The sequence below is a fragment of the Garra rufa genome, chromosome 9 (genome assembly GCF_049309525.1).
Source record: "Garra rufa chromosome 9, GarRuf1.0, whole genome shotgun sequence".
In the NCBI taxonomy this organism is placed as follows: Eukaryota; Metazoa; Chordata; class Actinopteri; order Cypriniformes; family Cyprinidae; genus Garra; species Garra rufa.
In genome coordinates, this window is record NC_133369.1 from 49,244,902 (window position 1) to 49,255,753 (window position 10,852).

The window sequence follows — 10,852 nt, forward strand, 5'->3', positions numbered from 1 at the left end:
CATCCAAAATGTGTTTTAAAAAATTAATTCATATATTATTCGGTTCCAAATGACCTTAATATATCTCTAGATCTTTTAAAGCCTTGTCCATTCTGGTTTTAAGACAATAAAATGACCTCCATGAGTTATTTTGCATGCAGACCTCTTTAGTTACAAAGAAATTGCGAATCAAAGGTCTCCGCCGAGAAGCGTCAAATCGTTTACCATTTCTCCTCCTGTCAAGCCGCCGTTCTTGACAAAAGCGTTCCCCGAGGGGCGCGAGATGGATAACACTGAGGAACCCTCTCGTTTTCATCTTCCGCAACTCCCCCATGTCTCCATTTCACAGGGTTCGTGTTGCTGTGATCTTTCGAATTTCATGGCGTGTTGCAGATCTCGTCACAGTGATATGGAGTAATGTACAAAGGTTTAGTACTTCGTGTTCTCAGTATGTGTGAGAAAATTGCAGACTCCACGGTGTGGAGGTCTTTGTGGTTGGCTCTGCTTTAATAGTTGGCTCTGGATCTTGATGTTTGTGTTATTACACAGTCGGATTAAAAAGCCACAGGAGCCCATAAAAACTGCATCAAGGGTTTTGATGAGCAGTTTTCTTTACTGAGTTGACATTTAATTTCCTATTGAAATAGGAAGTTGGGGTGGGACATATGGGACGACTCACCTGGCAAAGCCACAATTGAAAATTTGGACCTTTGCAACCCCTGCATTTTAACAGGTAATCACAAGTGGCCATTCATTTTAGCGGCTTTTTTTTCTGCAAGCAATATAAAGATCACAAATACTTTATTATATTACACTAGATGTTTTACCAGAGCTATTTTTTTGTCGTTTTTAGGAGTCAAGCCAACCTACGAGGTGAATGGGAATGATAACAGCAAGCTTTTGATAGTCTCGTGTAGCCAGACCTTCAGACTGACGGCAGAAGTTCTGAGAACCTTGGCCACTTTGACTGTCCAAGGATGGCCCAAGAGGCCATATGATTGACAGGTAAAGCAACCAATCATGTTTCGTTTTGTGCCGTGTCATGTTTAGAGGTGTGCAAATGTCCCCACAATAACAGACTAGTCGTCACTTTAGAATTATAAGGTTCTATCTGCATTCTGAGCACTTTTGAGATATTGAGCTTCAAAGTTTTTGTGTTCCATAGACTTCTGTAGATAGAACCATTTTTGTTTTCTAAAAAAAGGCCCAAAATGTACACAGTTTACAAAAGAAACATAAAATAATATAAATAAGTTGTCACAGAATAAGAATATGTGAATAACTCAATTTTGACAAAAATGTCAGATAGAACCTTATAATTTTAAGGTGACGTAGTGTGTAAAACTTGAACGTATTTTTAAGAATCTGTCGAGAACTTTCCATATTTCACATTCTTTTTGAAAATACACCATTTGTTTGCTACTAGTCTTGCGTAGCCAGACCTTTAGACTGACGGCAGACGGTCTGAGAACCTTGCCTGCTTTGAATGTCGAAGGACTGCCCAAGAGGCCATATGATTGATAGGTAAAGCAACCAATCATGTTTAGTTTTGCGCCGTGTCATGTTTAGAGGTGTGGAAATGTCCAAACAATAACAGACTAGTGTGTAAAACTTGAACGTATTTTTAAGAATCTGTCATGAACTTTCCATATTTAACATACTTTTGAAAATCCACCGTTTGTTTGCTCCTAGTCTTGCGTAGCCAGACCTTTAACTGATGGCAGAAGGTCTGAGAACATTGGCCACTATGAAAGGCCAAGGACCACCTGAAAGGAATTATGATTGACAGGTAAAGCAACCAATCATGTTTCGTTTTGTGCCATGACATGTTTAGGGGTGTGGAAATGTCCCCACAATAATGTACCGGTGTGTAAAACTCCTGGATGTATTTTAAAGAGTGGAAATCCAGCATTTGGTTGATCCTGGTTGGTCTTGCGTAGCTAGACCTTCAGACTGACGGCAGAAGGTCTGAGAATCTTGGCTGCTTTGAATGTCTAAGGACCACCCAAGAGGGCATATGATTGACAGGTAAAGCAACCAATCCCCTTTCGTTTTGTGCCGCATCATGTTTAGGGGCATGGAAATGATCCCACATTAACAGACCGGTGTGAAAACTTTCAGACCTACTTTAGAGAATCTATGCCTTGAACTTTACATATTTCACATACTTTTGAAAATCCAGCGTTTGGTTGCTCCTAGTCTTGTATAGCCAGACCTTTAGACTGACGGCAGATGGTCTGGGAACCTTGGCCAATCATGTTTGGTTTTGTGCCGCGTCATGTTTAGGGGTGTAGAAATGTCCTTACAATAACAGACTCACGTGTAAAACGCTTGGACGTATTTTAGAGTCTATGTTGAGAACTTTACATATTTAACATACTTTTAACAATCCAGTGTTTGGTTGCTACTAGTTTTGTGTAGTCAAACCTTCAGACTGACGGCAGATAGTCTGAGAACCTTGGCTGCTTTAAATGGCTAAGGACCACCCAAGAGGCCAATCGATTGACAGGTAAAGCAACCTATCATGTTTTGTTTTGTGCCATGTCATGTTTATGGGCATGGAAATGTCTTCACATTAACAGACCGGTGTGTAGAACTCTTGGACGTATTTTAAAGAGTCTATGCAATGAACTTTACATATTTCATATACTTTTGAACATGTATGAAGCTGAGACTAGCTTTAGGCAGGATTTATAGACCAGCTTGCGTGCCAACAAAACCACACTAAACCCTTTGTACCAGAGACAAAGACATTTTCAAAAATAACCAATTCTAGACACTTTCTTTCAGTTAATGGCTAGGAAATGAAGTATGATCGTGAGGAAAAACCAAAGACAGGTTCACAAACCATCTTGCTACTTGCTATTGCTAATCAGTGAAAAAAAGTGTTTTACTCATTTAATGGTAAAGCTCATAGACAAAGACTAAAAGCCAAAAGATTTTGATTTGAATTGCAGGAAGCTGGTTTGATTTCCGTAAATAACAAGACACGTGCAACCATGTAGATGGCCGAAGTGTTTCCAGTCATTCATCCCAAGTAAGAATCCAAAAACATAGTTTCAAAAAACATATTTACTGCAACACACAAAACGTTTTCCAAGCATTGCCCCCTGTTGTTCAATTGTGGCATCCGTCATTGTCTTTTAAAGGCCTGTTGAGAAATTTCTTTACATTTTAAAATATTTCATCACAGGTTCTTATGTGAATAAGGTAGCTAACCTGAAATAGAGAAGGATTAAGAGGTAACATATGACCCAAAAAGAGTGTCAAAAAAGATAGGGGTGAACAAGTATGCATAATCTGAATAATTCCTTTATCGGTTCTGTAAAAATTTGTCCCGCTCTGAATTTTCCTCCCAAAATAGGATAATTAATACATCCGATTTCAATGCTATTCCCTTGTGCCTGGTTTTATAAAGTTTTTATCCCAAGTAAGCTCGCTCTCTATCTCTCTACTTTTGTCCTTGGGCTTAAGTATTAGCTGTCTTTTGCTGAGGTGTTTCTTTTCATTGGCATTATCATTTCACTTATCAGAACCTTTATATGCCGGTGGGAAAGACGCTAAACTTTTTGTGTGCATCAGCAGGAAAGTGAGGAGTCTTTGAAGCATTATTCGGAATTCGATTCTACTCTTGTTGGGCCTGCAATCAGAGGCATACCAAATACTTATTTTATGGTAATATATTATAGTATGCTATTTATTTATTTTGAACTCCATGACTTATTAAACTGGACAACTAAATCAGGAATTTCATGGTGGAGAATTTCCAACAATGCTTTTCCTATTGCAAGGGTTCTCAACTCTGGCCCATGAGATCCATTTTCATCCAGAGTTTAGCTTCAACCTTGATCAAACTCACCTGGCTGTTTCTTTCTAGTGATCCTAAAGACCTTGATTAACTTGTTCAGGTGTGTTTGGTTAGAGTTAGAGCTGAACTATGCAGGAAAATGGATCTTGTGGGCCAGAGTTGAGAACTCCTGCCCTATTGGATAACCAGGTCATACCAGGTGGTCAAGTTGGTCAACTTTGGAACACTGTTAAACAACTCAACAAGTCCTCCACAAGGTGGTTTACCAGGTTAACCTTGACCTCACCTCTGGTAGCTCAACTTATCAACCACCTAAACCAGGATGAACAAATTCATAGATCCTGACTAAATGAGTTTGAAAGATCCAAGGTCTCAACAAGACTACTCAACAAGGCTAATGACCAGCAAAACCAGCTTGAAAGTAGTACAGCTTTGGAAGGGCATGAGGGTGAGTAAACAATGGCAGTGTTTTATTTTTTTTTAGGTGAACCTTCCCTTTAAGAACTGCTGGTGCCAATTATAATTCAACCTTTTAGCTCCTGTCTTGTTTTTCTCTTCTATCGTCTGTCTTCTAACCTTGTTTTTGTCTGATGTTCTCCAGTCTTATCTCTCTCCATGTTTGTCTCTCTCCTCTGACTATCTGGAGTATTCTGGGTATTTTTCTTCATGTTCTCGGTATGGCTACATTGGCTTCTCTCTTGCTGTCTCCGTCTGGTAATCACACAGCCCAGATTAGTTCCCTAGTGACTTGTGCCTCAGATCAGATCTGAGGCTTATATTTGATTCTGAGAGAATGTAATGGCCACCGAAAGTGAGAGAGAATCCTCTCAGTTATCTGCGGGCTGCGTGTGAAAAATAATAACTAGCAGACACAGGCTAAAAATCATCTATGTGCATAATGAATTCTAAGCCATTTTTGCTGAGAAACTTCTTTCAGATAGTTGCTAGAGATTGGCCTCTTTGACAAAGGCTTCTTGATTCAACCAATTAAGCATTTTCTTTCTTGTCATTCTGACCAAATAGGGTTTGACAAAGATTTAATTCCTTACAAAGCTACAAAATGGACATTTATTGTGGCTTCTCTGCTGACCCAATGCCCAACCAAAAACCCGTAAGACCTTCATTCATCTTCGAAACACAAATAATGATATTATTGATGAAATCCAAGAGCATAGCCAGCAACGCAACTACCATGTTCAAGGAGTACAAGGTACTCTTGTCAAAGACTAACAAATCAAAAAAATCTTAATTTGTGCTCCGAAGATGAACGAAGGTCTTACGGGTTTGGACAATTTTTTTCTTGGAATGAATTTAGCATAAATAGCAGTTTATTCAGATCTAATTATTTTTCTAAAGTTAGTTTAGTTGTCTTCATATTCATTCAAATTGAATATTTAAGACAACATTTGATGAAACATGCCATCTGTTTTAATAACTGTCCATCTGTGGAAATTTTGGCAAATACACCCTCCTAGGCTCTCTTACATCTTCTGAAACATACTACAAAACCAAGAAACCTTTTGATCAGTTTTTCTCCAGATGCTAAATTTCAGCTTTCTGCAACAGTGCAACACAATTATTTAATGAGATGAGCAAACAATTATTTTCCCCAAAACATTTATATATATTTCTAAACTGTTTAAACTTGCAATGTAGTGAAGGAAACTAACAGAATGGAATAGAAGTAGTGACATCCTTTCTGTATTGTGACCTACATCCAAAAGTTATCTTTTGGTTGTTGATTGGGTGGAGGCTAATTTGAATGCAAGTAGAGAAGTCACGATTGCTCGATTCAATTTGAGTACTCGATTTTCAAAAATCCTCAATAGCATTTTGCCCATGTCGAGTAAAATGTCAGCAAAATGATAACTGTAATCATTTAGAAACCTATGCAAAAACAGGAGAATACGTCAGTATTGTTCTCAATATGCTAACTGTTCATCGCTGTTTCAAAATAAAAGCCTCGCTCTGAGTTTACACATCTTGATGTCCACATATTCAAGACATTGTAATGGCTCCTGCATTTCTGTCTTAAAGAAATGACCAAATATTAAAGATTAGGTGAATAAATAAAGTGCATAAATTAAACCTGCATCGCATATATTTAATTGAACCGTAGCGTTTGTGAATCCTTAAAGGGATAGTTCACCCCAAAATTAAAATTTGATGTTTATCTGCTTACCCCCAGGGCATCCAAGATGTAGGTGACTTTGTTTCTTCAGTAGAACACAAACGAAGATTTTTAACTCAAACCGTTGCAGTCTGTTAGTCATATCATAGCATTGAATGGGCACCAAACCCTTGAAAGTGAAAAAAAAACAAACAAACAAAAAAAAAAAAACAGACAAATCCAAATTAAACCCTGCATCTTGGGATGATACGTTACATGTGTACGTGCTCTGGCGTAGTATATGCAAACGCCGGAAGTGATCTGTCGCATGTATTTGTTTACACAGTGCACAGAGATTGTGGGTATAGCGGCTATTCAAAATAGTAATTGCTGGCACTTATCCTGATTGTTCAAACTGATTTAAAGCTAAAAGATTACGTTTGCTTGTGCGAACTCATCCAGGACTGCTGACTTTTCACCAATTTTCCCTTCCGGCATTTGCGTATACTACGTCAGACAGTTGGATATTGCTGTGTATCAAAGGTAAAAAAAATGATATAAATACTGTACAGTTTCTCGCAATAACCAATCGTTTCGTGTCTTAGGACATCAATGTATTGTCACAAGCCGTGGGGCCTAATTTAGATTTGTGTGTGCATGTTTTTATTACTTTCAAAGGTTTGGTGCCCATTCACTGCCATTACATGACTAACAAACTGCAACGGTTTGAGTTAAAAATCTTCATTTGCATTCTACTGAAGAAACAAAGTCACCTACATCTTGGATGCCCTGGGGGTAAGCAGATAAACATCAAATTTTCATTTTTGGGTGAACTATCCCTTTAATAGCATTAATTGTGGAATGCGCCACTTCCGGTATTTTGACAATTACTTGACACAGGAAAAATGCAATCATGGATTTTTAAAATCAAATACTCAGATATAGAATTGAGGAATCGTTGCCGCCCTAGTGATATCTGGATTAAAAAGTGAAAAAAGCACTTATTTGCATACTAATAAGACAAAACATTAATTGGCCAAAAAAAAAGTAATGTTTTCTGAAACATTTTTAAGTTTTGTGACTATGCAACTTGAATGTTTTATAAGCACTGTTTAATTAATAATTGGTTATTATTAATATAGCACTATATTGTTGCACGTTTAGCTTTGGTGCTGCGAGGGTTTCATAACCTAGGGTGCAAATTGACCTAACTTGTACTCAAAACTATTACCATAAAACATTTGTAAAACAGGCCTTAACACAAAGTTAAAATAAGAGGTTAACCAAGGGTTAAGTGCAGCAATTCTCCAAAATAATGTTGGGGGCAAACAGTGTCTGGGAAAGGACAAACCACATTGCTTTCCACATCTGGGAATATCTGTAAAATTTGCTGTTGTATTTGACATATACAGGCTGCATAAACTGTGTTCACAGGGAAGCATTAATCCACAGTCACATGGGGAGCCACACTGTAAATGAGAGGCCATATTTTAACATCTTTTTCCCACACATCCCCGACCGCAGCGAATTTATCACGTTCACGTCAAGTAGGCCTACTTTCTCTGTCATCAAAGGGAATGTCTCCGGGGACGTTGTAGCGGGAAATGTGGCTCTGACAGCGTTAGCATTCAATAGGATCCCCATTGCTACACCTTTTGATTTATAAACCCCAGCTAAAATCAGTAACCCATGGTGGGCTTGGAAAAGGGTTTCATCAAGCTCCTTCCAATTTTCACCATAAACTTGTTTTCCCTCTTGACCGCTCACCTCAGGAATGCAATTTTCTACTGATTTGAGCCGAATATTTCCTGCTGAAGAGGCAGAAGATCCCCAAAACAAAATTGAGTTGATGAGAGCGAAGATTTGATTTTGCATCAGAGCAACTCTAAAAGTGTTTTGAAAGCATTTCATTATGCCACCACAACAAGTTAAGTCCACCAATGTAAATAATGGAAGCTAAAAGGAATCAGACATAACAAAGTTAATATTTGCAAAGCATGATTAGGTTCGCCCAAGTTTTTCTGCCTTTTATCAAAGCAAGTTCATGCAGAGTTCACTATAGGGCAGCTTTCTGTCCACACATTTGTTTACTTGCCTCTGCAGGGTCTATTTTGAGTCTGAACTGTGATATCTGTGTCAACAATGTGAGTGTGAATCACTGTGAGTGCTAGCAACATAGACTGGAGTGTCAGGATTTAGTTTTTATACGTTTTATTTTCATTTAGGCCATTCAGTTTAATTAAATATATTTTTAATTGCCTGCATTAGATTTCTCAGAGCAATGTAAAACATATTATTTATCAATTATCAATATTTTTTGAGTTATAAATGGATATCTGTACTTTATTTTAATACCATTTCTGTCTAATAGTTTAATTCAATATTATTTGCTGATTCTTTGCCTTTTTTTGTGTAAAATTTACTAGCAATTTCTGAATGAAAATTGTTTCTAACTTTTTCAACTTACTGATCTACTATTTAAGCAGCTTTTTCTGAGGCAAAATTTAAAGACTCTCCTCCTATAGTTTTAAAGCTACAACCACCAAACTCGGATCAGATCTTCAGACCGGTCTGACTTGGTTCGGTGTATCTTTTCTAACTGATCCGACTTATGGTTTTCGTAAACTAGACTATCAGAACTACTAAAATTCCATAGACTTTTATTGAGGGGTGAAAACTTTTATATAATGCGACTTATTGTGAATTTAAGCTGTCTATTGCTATAGCACAGGTTAACAACTCCCTGCTTTGGTTGGTCTCCCAGGCTGGTTTTTGGCTGGTCTTAGAGGCTCAAGCACAGGAGACCTGCTGAAAGACCAAGAAAGCTTAAATCGGCTACTTTGATCTTAGACTAGCTAAGACTAGACAACCAGCTTAGGCTTGTGTTAGCATTTTTTTCTTCTTTTTTTGCTACATCAGCAGATTTTAGCTGATTTCTGGCCCTTTTTCTTAACTCAATCAGTTTTTTAGCTGGTTTTATTGCTTTTTGTTAAATCCACTGGTTTTAACTGGTTCCTACTGTTTTTAACAGATTTTTTGCTGAATAAGCTTGTTTTAGCAGTTTTTCTTTTGACTAAATCAGCTGATTTCAGCAGCTTTTTATTTATTACTATTGTTTATTTATACATTTTTTGGCTAAATCAGTTGGTTTTAATGTTTTTTTTGTTTGTTTTTTTTTTTTTTTGCTACAGCAGCTGTTTTTAGCTGATTTCTGGCAGATTTTTAACTCAATCAGTTTTTTTGGGGTGGTATTTTTTGCTAAGTCTACTGGTTTTAGCTAGTTTCAACTGTTTTTAACTAGATTTTTGCTAAATAAGCAGTTTTTTTTTACTAAATCAACTGATTTTAGCAGCTTTTTAATTTATTTATTAGTCTTTTATTTTATGTATTTATTGGCTAAATAAGCTGGTTTGAACAGTTTTTAACTGGATTTTTGCTAAATAAGCTTCTTTTTTTACTAAATCAGCTGATTTGAGTTGATTTTAGCAGCTTTTTAATTTATTTATTACTATTTTATCTATGTATTTATTGGCTAAATAAGCTGGTTTTAGCTGGTTTGAACAGTTTTTTTTTAACTGGCTTTTTGCTAAATGAGCTTCTTTTAGCAGATTTTTTTTTACTAAATCAGCTGATTTGACTTGATTTTAGCAGCTTTTTAATTTTTTATTTATGTATTTATTGGCTAAATAAGCTGGTTTTAGCTGGTTTCAACTGTGTTTTTAACTGGATTTTTTTCTAAATAAGCTTGTTTTAGCAGTTTTTTTTTACTAAATCAGCTGATTTGAGTTGATTTTAGCAGCTTTTTAATTTTTTATTTATTATTTTATTTATGTATTTATTGACTAAATAAGCTGGTTTTAGCCGTTTTTAATGTTTTTTAACTTTTAGCTGGTTTTAACAATTTTTGGTAAATCCACTAGTTTCAACTGTTTAACTGGATTGTTGCTAAATAAGCTTGTTTTCACCGCTTTTTTATTTTTATTTTTTTCTTTTTTCTTTGCTAAATCAGCTGGTCTTAGCTGGTTTCAATTTTTTTTTTTTTTTTTTTTTTTTGCTAAATCAGCTGGTTTAAGCTGGTTTTAACTTGTTTGCTAGCAACACCCTAGCAACAATTCCAAGTACTCTAGCAACCACATAGCAACACTACCCCGGAACTACCCTGAGTACCGGTACTAGAAACAGGTTAGCAATGTGCAAATCATGCTAGTCCATTCCAATAACCATGTTAACAACATGCTAATCATGCTAAAACATGCTAGCAACATGATAATCAACTAGTTTTATTTTTTTTAGTTAGATTTGGAGGTATAAACATTTATTTTAGTTCCAGGTAACTTTAATCTTTTGTATTAATCATACTCTGTTTTTACAGCGTATTTTAATTTGCATTTTTAATATTTACTTTAAAACATAAGCATTGCAAGTTTTTTTTCTTTGTGACTGTCTGGATCTTAAGTTAAGATTGACATCTTTTAATTACCTTCAAAAAGTAATAATAATAATAAATGTTCAAAGTAAATCCAACACCATTTTTTTCTTCTTTTCTTTTCTTTTCTCTACAGGCTATAACTGAACAGAATAACATGTCACCAAGGCTCTCGGTGTCTTATGAACTTACGAACTGATAATACAGACTTTGGATGCATTAATAATGGTCTGGCAAAGCGTAACATCAACAAAAAAGAATCATAAGAAAGAGCGCACAATTCACCTTCTGTTTGATTTCGTCTGTGCTGAACTCTTTTCACACTTGAGAGAAATGTGAATAAAAGGGGCAAGGGTGCTCAAGATGGAGAGAGAAAAAAGCAGGTGAATAAGCAACAAGAAAAAAGAGATTTTTACTTGGTTCACAAATTACTGCCGCGACTCTTCTTACTGCACTTAGTGTCAGTCTGACTCTATACCTTACAGACGTTTTCTAACAGCAAAAACACAGTCGGCAAACATCCGTGTCA